At 36.7% G+C, this 11,752-nt stretch overlaps 1 pseudogene; it reads right to left on the bottom strand.

Annotated features, from left to right (window-relative positions):
* Positions 1-1,294: 1,294 nt before the first annotated feature.
* LOC117025629 (elongation factor 1-alpha 1-like) lies at positions 1,295-2,669 on the bottom strand (annotated as a pseudogene).
* Positions 2,670-11,752: the final 9,083 nt, after the last annotated feature.

Raw genomic sequence — 11,752 nt, 5'->3', positions numbered from 1 at the left:
ATGGTTGCAGAAGTATGAAAGCCCAGCGACCTAGCCTCGGGTTGGGACAACTCTGAGGCTGAGGAATTTTACATTCCCAAATTCTCTCTTGGGATCAGTGAAGCTCTTGGGACTTGACCTTAAATCCCACTCTTGCTGGAGTTCTTCCTCTTCTCTGTCTGTTTTACCCATTTCAACTGAGACTACGTCCTTAATAAATCACGTGCACATAACTACTCATCCTGGATCTGCTTCTGACTCCCACTTTACCTAAGACCATCACTTTAGAAAACTATTTAGCAGTATCTATAAAGCTAAATATACAAATATATGCATTCCCCACGATCACAATTTCACTCTTAAGTACACCTATGCACATACACACATTTATTTACCAAAAACTATGTATGAACATATCTATAGCAGCATTATTATTATTATTAATAGCTCCAACCTGAAAATAACCGTCATGTTCATCAAATTACCCATTAGGTAAATAAAATGCCTTATATTCACACAATGAAACACCTCGCAGCAATAAGAATGAACAAACTACAGATACACCCAACGTGGATGAATCTGACAAACTCCAAGTTGAGCGGAAGAAACCAGACACAAAAGTGTAGGACTTCAGTTATTGAAAGTGCAACCACACAAAACTAATCTATGAATCCAACTTTATTTTTCATATGCGGCTACTCAGTTGTCCCAATAACATTTATTAAATGCCGTATCTTTGCTCTGCTGATCTGAAGTCAAGATAGTATCATCCTTGTCAGGGGTGAGAGTCACTTACTAGAAAGGGGTGACATTTAGGATTATGGGTGCTGGCTGCATGGATGCTTTTAGTTTATGAAAATTAATTGAGCTATACACTTATAATTTGTATACCTTTCTGTAAGTATATTCTTCAATATATTATAATTAGAAAATAATGAGGAGTTGAACTTTATTCAATTATTTTACATATAGTGATATAACTACATTAAGCGTTTTTTTTTAATGGTGAATCATCCTTACTCTCTTTTTTTTCTCATTAAATTTTGTTTTAATGGGTCTCAAATTTCTGTGACAGATTTTTGGTCAAGTTATTTCCGTTTAAAAACACTGATTTTAAAAACTAATAACTTAAAAACTTCACACAAAACAAATGATCCACAAAACATTCTCCTTTCCATCTAAAGGTTTTACGATGCATTACAATCATTAACCAGTCTTTTACTATTAAACTTAAATGGCCAACAGAGACAAACAGTTCTGAGACCGCTCTTCCACCACTGATTAAGACTGGGCTGGCAGGTATTGGTGATAACATTCATTTAGCCTTCTGAGCTTTCTGGGCAGACTTGGTGACCTTGTCAGCTCCAGCTGACTTCTTGTCCACTGCTTTGCTGACACCCACAGCAACTGTCTGTCTCATGTCGCGAACAGCAAAATGGCCCAGAGGAGGGTAGTCAGAGAAGCTCTCAACACACATGGGCTTTCCAGGAACCATATCAATGATGGCAGCATCATCAGATTTTAAAAACTTTGAGCCATCTTCCAGTTTTTTCCCTGAACGACGATAAATCTTCTTCAGCTCAGCAAATTTGTAAGCAATGTGAACTGTGTGACAATCGATCTCAAGTGCATATCTGGCCTGGATGGTTCAGGATAAGCACCAGAGCCGTGAAGCCATCTGTCTCCACTGGTGGGTCAATTTTGCTGTCACCAGCCACACTGCCACAACGAACATCTTTGACAGACACATACTTGACATTGAAGCCCACTGTCGCCAGGAAGAACTTCATTCAAAGATTCACTGTGCATTTCTACAGATTTTACTTCAGTTGTAACATTGACTGGAGCAAAGGTGACCACCATGTCGGGTCTGACAACACCAGTCTCCACTCAGCCCACAGGGACAGAACCAATATGACCAATTTTGCAGACATACTGGAGGGGCAGACGCAAAGGTTTGTCAGTTGGACGAGTTGGTGGCAGGACACAATCCAGAGCTTCAAGCAGTACAGGTTCACTGGCGTTGCCATCTTTACAGGTGACTTTCCATCCCTTGAACCAAGGCATGTTAGTTAGCACTTGGCTGCAGCATCTTGTCACCATTTCAACCAAAATTTGGCACAAATGCTACTGTGTCAGGGTTGTAGACAATTTTCTTAATGTAGGTGCTGATTTCCTTAAAGATTTCCTCATATCTCTGGCTGTAGGGCGGCTCAGTGGAATCCATTGTGTTAAGACCAACAATTAATTGTTTCACGCCCTGTGTGTCAGCCAGAAAGGCATGCTCACAGGTCTGTCTGCCCATTCTTGGAGAGGCCTGCTTCACATTCACCAACCCCAGCAGCAACAATCAGAACAGCCCAGTCAGCCTGACATGTACCTGTAATTGTGTTTTTAATACAGTCTCTGTGTCCTGGGGCATCAATGATGGTCACATAATACTTGCTGGTCTAGAATTTCCATAGGAAGATAACAGTGATCCCACACTCACGTTCAGCTTTCAGTTTATCCAAGATCCAGGCAGACTTGAAGGAGCCCTTTGCCATCTCATCAGCCTCCTTCTCAGACTTTTTGATGATTCTTTTGTCAATCCCACCACATTTGTAAATCAGACGACCAGTAGTGGTAGACTTGCCAGAATCTACGTGTCCAATGACAACGATATTGATGTGTGTCTCTTCCTTTCCCATTTTGGGTTAGATTTACCAGTGGTTTTCACTATACCTGAGTTCTGGTGGCAAACCTGTTGTGAAAAAAAAGGATCCTTACACTCTTGAGATAAACCTTTCTTTAACATGTTGAATAAACGTGTTAATCTATGCTGGATTTGATTACAATTTCTGTCTATTCTAAATAGTGAAAGGTGTCTACAATTTTCTTGTTCTGTTCTTACATAGTTTTGGAATAATGGTTAAACTATGAGCTGGGCAATTTGCTATCCTTTTATACTTTCAAGAATAACTGGAATAAGATAAGCAACATCTCTTCATTGATAGTTTAGTAGAGTTAAAATTTTTCTGGATTTGGGTCTTCAGCAGGGAGGGAGTGTTTAACTATTCTTTCTATTTATTTAGTGTCTATTGAAATGTTGGAGTTTTCTATTTCTTCTTCCCTCAATGATAGCACTTTATAAATTTCAAAAAATATGTCAAGTTTTTCAGGCTGTTCACTGTAGTTTCTTCTTGGTTTTTTGTTTGTTTGTTTGGTTGGTTGGTTTTGGTTTTCTGTTTAAAACTCTTACCCATCTGGAATTTATTTGGAGTTCAAGTGATATTCAGTTCTAGTTATTTTTTTTTTTTCCACATGACTACCTAGCTGTCACCACATCATTTATTCAACAATACATCTTTTCCTCAGGGAAACTGACTGATGTCAGAGGAAGAACTGTGAGTGGCAGCTTCATTGTTCAATGGATTAAGAAGTGCTGGGATAGACAGTGAAGATATAAGCCCCCTTGCCACTTCCTCCACTGAGAAGATAAAACAAAAAAACAAATATCCAGATAAGCATGCTCAGACAGACCCCTGCCGACTTGTCTCTGATGGAGGGGACCCACTGGGAAACTAGTCAGGTAGAATCAATCACACGGCAGGCAGCTCAACCAAGGCATATATTGTGGAATCTAGGATATGAGGTTGTTAGAATAGCAGAACCCACATCCCTCTGTTTTCTCCCTCTGTTTTATTCTGCAATGTCATAACAAAGAAGCAGCCAATTTCCCCAAAGTCAGAAAGCCCCTGTGACTTATTTTGCAATGATGTTGGAGTGAGTCCCTAAGGCTCCAGATAGAAGGGGACTGGCCTTCCACAGTAGCAGAGAAAAAACAGGTCCCATCTCAGGGGACTCTCTGACCAAAGCGTCAGTATGCTTCCCCTGGCTTGGGCAGAGTAGAACATACAGTGAAACCTACATAATATAAATCCAAAACACGAATGACCTCGATTGCTTTTAGAATATTCATTGTGAGGTGTAGAAGAATAGAAGGGAAAAAGTTATTCACTCTTCAAAGGACTACTCCCACCCCACCCCACATAAATGTCTCCATTAAGAAGCATATAGCTAGGAAATACACTCCCTCCAGTGTTCAACAGGAGGAAAGGAGAAAGAAAACCTTCACAATGAAATGCCTATTTTCCCTTCAGTCTTATTGGGGCATTTAGGTTACATGACCACTCCTGCAGGATCAATAATAGTCTTCAGGGAATCCCATGTACTGATTGGCTTAAACCTGGTTTGCTTAGCCAATCACAGGCAAAATCATTGTGATTGGACCACTCTTAACCAGGTCTAAGTCCTGGGTGCTGGTTACATGGATAGACCCAGAAGGGTCACATTCCTGCACCAAACTGGGCATGTACTGGGAAGAAAGAATGATGAAATATATGCTGGGGCAGCAACTGCTAATAATGTTTGTGACAGAATTTTATTTTTTATGTTTTAATTTTTTAAATTATAGAGATATATATATCAGGGGTGCCAAAAAATGTATACAAGTGGACACTTTGGTCAACGTTGCCCAAGCAATAGTTCACCATAATCAGAAGTGTCTGGATGCTGATGGCAACCACTTTGAACATCTCTTGTAATTGCAGAAGTCAAACGTGACTTGTATTCATCTTTTGTTATCGGTGTATATTATTACAATTTTAATAGTTTTCCTTTCTTAAAATGTGTATACATTTTTTTGGCTATATATATATATATTATATATATGTATATTATATATATATATATATATATATATATAATATATATATATATATAAAATTTGCCATTTTAAGTGCACAATTCAGTGGTATTAATTATATTCACAATGTTGTGCAACCATCACTACTATATATTTCCAAAACTTTTCATCATCCCAAACAGAAACTCTGTAACCATTAAGCAATAACTCCACATTCTTCCCTACCTTCCATCCCAGCCCCTGGTAACCTCTAACCAACTTTCTGTCTCCATTGGCCTATTCAAGATATTTCATGTGTGCAATCACATAATATTTATCCTTTTGTGTCTTGCTTTTTCACTTAACATAATGTTTTGAAGATTCATCTATGTCATAGCATGCATTAGAACTTCATTCCTTCTTATGGCTGAAAAATATTACATTTTATGTATACCACATTTAGCTTATCCATTCATGTGTTGCTGGACACTGGATTTTTTACAGTTTTTGGATATTGTGAATAATACTGCAATTAACATTGGCATACAAATATCTGTTTGAGTCATTAGTCCCTGTTTTCAATTATTTGGGGATATATAACTAGGAGTAGATGTTTTGAGTCACTGAGTACCTTTAATTGTATGTTTAGCTTCTTGAGAAACTGGCAAATTGTTTTCCACAGAGGCTACCACCTCTTACATTCTCACCAGCAATGTATGAAAGTTCCAATTTCTCCACATCTTCACCAATACTGCTATTTTTCTTTAAAAAAAAAAAATCACAGTCATCCTAGTGGATGTAAAGTGGTATCCTATTACAATTTTGACTTGCATTCCCCTGATAACTAATGATGTTAAGCAGCTTCTCATGTGCTTATTGACCCATGTGTATATCTTCTTTGAAGAAATGTCTGTCCAAGTCCTTCACCCATTATTTTCCAATTGTTTTTACAAACAGCTAGGATTGTTTGTCTTCTTGTTGAGTGGTTGGAGTTCTTTATAAATTCTAGATAGTAAACCCTTACCAAATATATGATTTACAAATATTTTTCCCATTCTGTAGTTTGTCTTTTCACTTTCTTCATAATATCCTTTGGTGCACAAAAATTTTTAATTTTACAAGAGGCTAATTTATCTATATTTTTCTGTGATTCACGATTTTGATGTTATATCTAAGAATCTCTTGACAATTAAAAGGTCATGCAGATTTACCCCTATTTTCTTTTAAGGACTTTAGTCCTTAAATTTAGGTCACTGATTTATTTATTTTTTTAATATTTTATTGGGGAAGGGGAACAGGACTTTATTGGGGAACAGTGTGTACTTCCAGGACTTTTTTCCAAGTCAAGTTGTTGTCCTTCAATCTTAGTTGTGGAGGGTGCCGTTCAGATTCAAGTTGTTGTCCATCCAGTTGCCATTGCTAGTTGTAGGGGGCACAGCCCAGCATCCCTTGTGGGACTCGAGGAATCAAACCAGCAAACTTGTGGTTGAGAGCCCACCGGCCCATGTGGGAATCGAACCGGCAGCCTTTGGAGTTAGGAGCATAGAGCTCTAACTGCCTGAGCCACCAGGCCAGCCCCACTGATTTATTTTCATTTAATTTTTGTATAAAGTGTGGGGTAGGAGTCCAACTTAGGTTTTTTTCATTGACAATTAAGATATCCCAAATCCATTTGTTACTGACACTATTATTTTCCTATTGGAAGGAATTAACACTTATTAAAACTCAATTGCCCATAGATGTATGGATTTATTTCTGAACTCTCTATTCCACTTCTCCATATGTCTATCTTTATACCAGTCCTACATTGTTTTAATTACTGTAGCTTTGTAGTAAGTGATGAAATTGGGAAGTGTGAAAATTTTAACTTTATCAAGGAAATTTTTAGCAAGAAAGTGTTTTCAAACTTTGTTGGTTAAATTTATTCCTAAACATTTTATTCTTTTAGATACTAATTTATATGGAATTGCCTTAATTTCCTTTTTGAATTGTTCATTGCTACTGTACAAAAACACAATTGATTTTGTGTTAATCTTGTATCTGAAACGTTGTTGAATTCATTTATTAGCTCTAGTAGTTTTCTTGTGGACTCTTTGGGGTTTTCTAGATATAGAATCAGTCATTTATGCATTGAGATAGTTTTACTTTTCCCTTCCCAATTTTGAGGCTTTTAATTTCCTTTTCTTGTCTATATGCTTTGACTAGAATAGAACTTCAGTACAATGTTTAATAGCAGTGATAAAAGTGGACATCCTTGTCTTGTTCTTATGAAAAAAGATTTTAGTCTTTCACCATTGAGTATGATGTTAGCTGTAGATTTTTGATAAATGCCATTTATCACGTTAAGCAAGTTCCCTGTTTATGCCCTGCATTTTCTCAGTAATCTTTCATCTAGATGTTTTATTCATTTTTGAAAGTGGTGTATTAAAGTTTCTGGCAATGGTTGTAGAGCTATCTATTTCTCATTTGACTCTGTCATTGTTTACTTCATCTACCTAGTTTCGGCTTTGTTGTTTGGTTCACATATGTGTATACCTGTTATACCTTCTTGGTGAATTTAACCTTTAATCGGTATTTAATGTCATCCTTTGTCCCTTCTAACTGTTTCTGACTTAAAGTTTATTTTCTCTGACATTAATGGAGCCATCTCAACTCCCTTTTTGGTTATTATTGGCATGGGATAACTTTTTCTATTATACTACTTTCAACCTTTTTGTGTCTTTAGAACTAAAGTGAATCTTTTTTAGAAAGCATAAAATTTTAGTTTTTTTTTTTTTTTAATTCTGCTAGTCTTTGCCTTTTGACTGAAGAGTTTAATCCATTTACACTTAAAGTTATTACAGGTAAGGAAGTACTTATTTCTGTCATTTTTTTATTTGTTTTCTATATGTCTTATATCATTTTTGTCCCTCATTTTCTTCATTACTGCCTTCTTTTGTGTTTAGTGGATTATAGTGTGTGTGTGTGTGCCCTGTATTGATTCCCTTTTCATTTCCTATTCAGTATATTTTAAAGATATTTTCTTTGTGGCTTATATGGGGATTGCACTAACAACCTAAATTTATAACAATCTAGTTGAATTGATTTCAACTTAACTTTAATAGCATACAAAAACTCTGCTTCTATGTAGCTCCATACTCCCTTTATGTTGTTGTTGGTATTATAGATTATGCATTGTGTGCCCAATAACATGTGGACAATAAAGTGGTCCTATGGAACTAACCTCACAGGCTGGTCTGATTATAACTTCCTCAATGGGTAGGTCATGAGGGGTAGTCATACCCCAGGCATATAACTTTTTTAGTAAAATGTTTATCTTTGCCTTAAGCAAGCTATGTCCATTGTTTCTGTGCATCTAGGTTAGCACACCTTTGAAATAAGCTGTAACCAACCTCAAGAGAGAACATAATCTTGTTAGCTATCTTATAATCAAATCCCTTCTTTGTTTTCTCCCACTTTCATGTAAGCTTCCTTATGCTCCCTCCTTAATTTCAATTGCATTAAAGAAAAAAAAAAAAAAAAACCCTGCTATTCCCCAGAGCATTTGAGATCTTTCTTCTGGAAATTGCCATCAGTTTTGGCTTAAATAAAATCTTATAAAATTTCTCTACAGGTTTGGATGTTTGTTATGTTGACAAATGTAGGTTTATAATTATTTTTTGTGCATTTGTCTTTTAAATCACGTACCAAAAAAAAAAAAAATGGATTTACAAACCAAGAATACAGCAATACTGGCTTTTATATTTGCCTGTGTATTTACCTTTACTGGATATATCTATTTCTTCAAACAGCTTCCAGTGACAGTCTAGTGTCCTTTTATTTCAATCTGAAGGAATCCTCTTGAGATTTCTTGTAAGGCAGGTCTAGTGGCAACAAATTCCTTTAGTTTTTGTTAATCTGGAAATGTCTTAATTTCCTTCTCCTTGTTCAAGGACAGTTTTGCTGGCTATAGAAATAATTCTCAATTAACAAGTTTATTTTTCTTTCAGCACTTTAAATATGTCATCCCACTCTCTTTGGCTGTCATGTTTTTTGTTTGCTTATTTGTTTGTTTGTTTGTTTTAGAAATTGGCTGTTAATCTTATAGAGAATCCCTTGTATGTAAAGAGTCACTTCTCTCTCATTGCTTTCAAGACTGTCTCTTTCTCTTTGATTTTAAACAGTTTGATTCTGATCTCTCAGTTTGGGTCTGTTTCATTTTACCTTATTTGGAATTTGTTGAGCTTGTTGAATGTTTAAATTTATGTCTTTCATAAAAGGTGGGAAGTTTTTAACTATTGTTTCTTCAAATGTTCTTTCTGTTCCTTTCTCTATGTCTTCTCATTCTGGGACTTTCATAATACATATATTGATCTCCTTAATGGTGTCCCACATATCCCGTAAGCTGTACTCATGTTTGTTCATTTTTTTCTTTCTGCTCCTCAGATTGATAATTTCAATTGTCATATCTTCAAGTTCGCTGATACTTTTTTCTACATGCTGAAACCTGTTGTTGAATCCTTTAATTTATTTATCTTTTCAATTATTGTATTTTTCACATCCAGAATTTTTGTTTGGTTTCTATTATAAAAACAATCCCTATCTCTATATTGATATTCTTATTTTTCCATACTTTATTTTTTTTATTTCCTTTAGTTCTTTGTCCATGTTTTTCCTTTGCTCTTTGAGCATATTTAAGGCAGTTGTTTTAAAGTCTTTGTCTAGTAAGTCCTATGTCTAGTCTTCGTCAGGGATAGTTTCATTCTACTTATTTTATTCCTTTGATGGGCCATTTATTTCTGTTTCTTTGTATACCTTCTGATTTTTTTGTTGTTGATATCTGGACATTTGAATATTATACTATGGTAACTCTGGAAATGAGATTCTCTCTCCACCTTAGAGTTTGCTGTTTTTTCTTAATTGTTGAAGACTATAATAGTCTGTCTAGTGACTTTTCCAAACAACTTTTTTCATAGACTGTGTTTTTTGTTGTGTGCGCTCACTGTTCCTTAGCTCGTGGTCATTTAAGATTTTCTTGAAAGCAAGGAGCATTTTTAAGTTGATTTTTCTTGATTTAAAATTTACTTGACTGCTGCAAGCTTTATACTCTTTTTCCAGAGTTTTGAGAATGTTGGTTATGACAATTTTTGCTTGTTTTTCAATATTTATGTGTAGAACAAGAGCCTGGTTCTGCCTACTCCACCTTTTTCTAATGTCCAAGTCAACAGAATTCTCTTGAAGTTTAACTATAGTGTGACTTTTGAATACAGTCCTAGTACAACAAAGAACAAGCAAGTATTGAAGAACCAGTACATTTTAAAAACTCATATTGAAGGCAATAGGAGCAGTGGAAATTGTTTAATTGTTTTGTGCAAGACATCTTCCTAACCAAGTGACTCAATCTTTGCTTCTGAAAGTGTGGAGGGAAGTGAGGATTTGTAGAAGAGCCTGGGAACCTCTGGCACGTAGGAAATTTCCAATGATGATAGTTTTTAATATGTTCTATTATCACCATTTATTATCACCATTGTTATCACCTCACTCCTGAAGCTGTCACTGACTCAACCACCCCATTTCTCTGCTGCAAAAATAAGATCAGGTAATACAAAGAAAGAGTAGTTAAGACCCAGGTTTAGAAGCACACAGAACTGCAGAAAAATTCTAGTATGTCACTAACTCTATGATCCTGATTAAGGCATCAAGCTCTCAGTTTTCGCATCAAAAAAGTGGAAATAATTATACACAATGCCTTGTTGGGCTTTTGTGAGGATTAAATGAGCAACACTTAGTCCCTCAAGTATCATAAGCCTTCCATAAAAGTTAGTGTTGTTATTGCCCCTTTCCATGGCCCTGGGCTCAATCTTCAAACTTGATAACAGGCGATCTTCTCACTCTTTCAGGTTCAGGTGGCACTGTTTCCTGCTTCTACCTATTTCTAGCCTCTCCAAGCAGATATTAGTCCTAACAAATACTGGCCTGGGGCCTCATTCCTGGTGTATATTTCTAAGTCCAGTTCTCTGAAGCCCCTCAATAGAACTCAGCTCTATCCATCCAAATGACCAGACATCCATCTCCCCAACATGTCCTTCTCATAGCTTCCCTTCCCCAATATCTCACTCTCAGTTTCTTCTTTTCTATGCTGTAGAGTACTCAATCAGTCATTGATTACCCTTTGTCAGTACTTCTCCCTCATGTTATCCAAGAGGCATTGTTGGGGATGGAGTTGGGCATAGTTGGAGGAACAGAATAGAATTTTAAAAGAGTAATCCATTTTTCCCTTCGGTATGCCGTTTGGTCCTATTAATCCTTCCAACTTCCCTCCTGGATCATGCAGTCCCTTTTTGGATTTTGAGCTTCCAAAGTCTATAGGACCTGAAAGTGAGAGAAATGGTTCAGGACATGTACAATCAATTTAGGAGAATCCAGGAGGTCACAAATTGGGGTTTTCTATCACTTACCCCTCAAACTAGGGAAGAATTTCCTACTGTGGGAGGAAGGTGGAGAGCTGACATTTTGAAAGTCCCTAAGAAAGGATCCCTGATCCCTCCAGGGTAGAAAATAATAGAACCCTCAGCTAGGGTTGAGATAATCAAGAGCCGAGCAGACAATTTGTCCCCTTTCCTAGGCATAACTCCAAGATAAAGTCAAGACCTCAGAAAGGAAAGGCCAGGTGTTGTGTTCAAGGTAGCAGAGAAGGCCTGAAATAATTCTGGAGACCACAAGGGATGACTCAGCAGTGGCCTGAGTGGAGAGAGGACCAGATAGAACCAGAGGCATCTCAGTAAGTGTTGTCATGGGTAGATAACATTGAGATCTTTAACTCCCAAGCTTATAACCCAAGAAAGTAAGTCCAGACCTCAGGAAAATGAAGGAAGACCAATTTGACTGAAATCACATATGTTCATTCTCAGCAAAATGGAGACACAAAATAAAAATTAATTTAAAGGAAGAATGTGGCATTTCTTTCTTTCCTCAGATTGAACAACATAATCATCTATAGAAAGGCCTGTGCTAATAACTCTTTTGTCACATTAGAAACAGCTATAGTGCTAGCTGACAGAGAGGGAGCTGCTTCCAAAGCCAAAAATGCTAAGTGAGAGGTCACTCTGACAGGAGCTCCCCTACTCT

The sequence above is a fragment of the Rhinolophus ferrumequinum genome, chromosome 8 (assembly GCF_004115265.2).
Source record: "Rhinolophus ferrumequinum isolate MPI-CBG mRhiFer1 chromosome 8, mRhiFer1_v1.p, whole genome shotgun sequence".
Classification (NCBI taxonomy): Eukaryota; Metazoa; Chordata; class Mammalia; order Chiroptera; family Rhinolophidae; genus Rhinolophus; species Rhinolophus ferrumequinum.
Note: the sequence above shows the minus strand (reverse complement) of the source record. Positions and strands in the feature narration are given on the sequence as shown.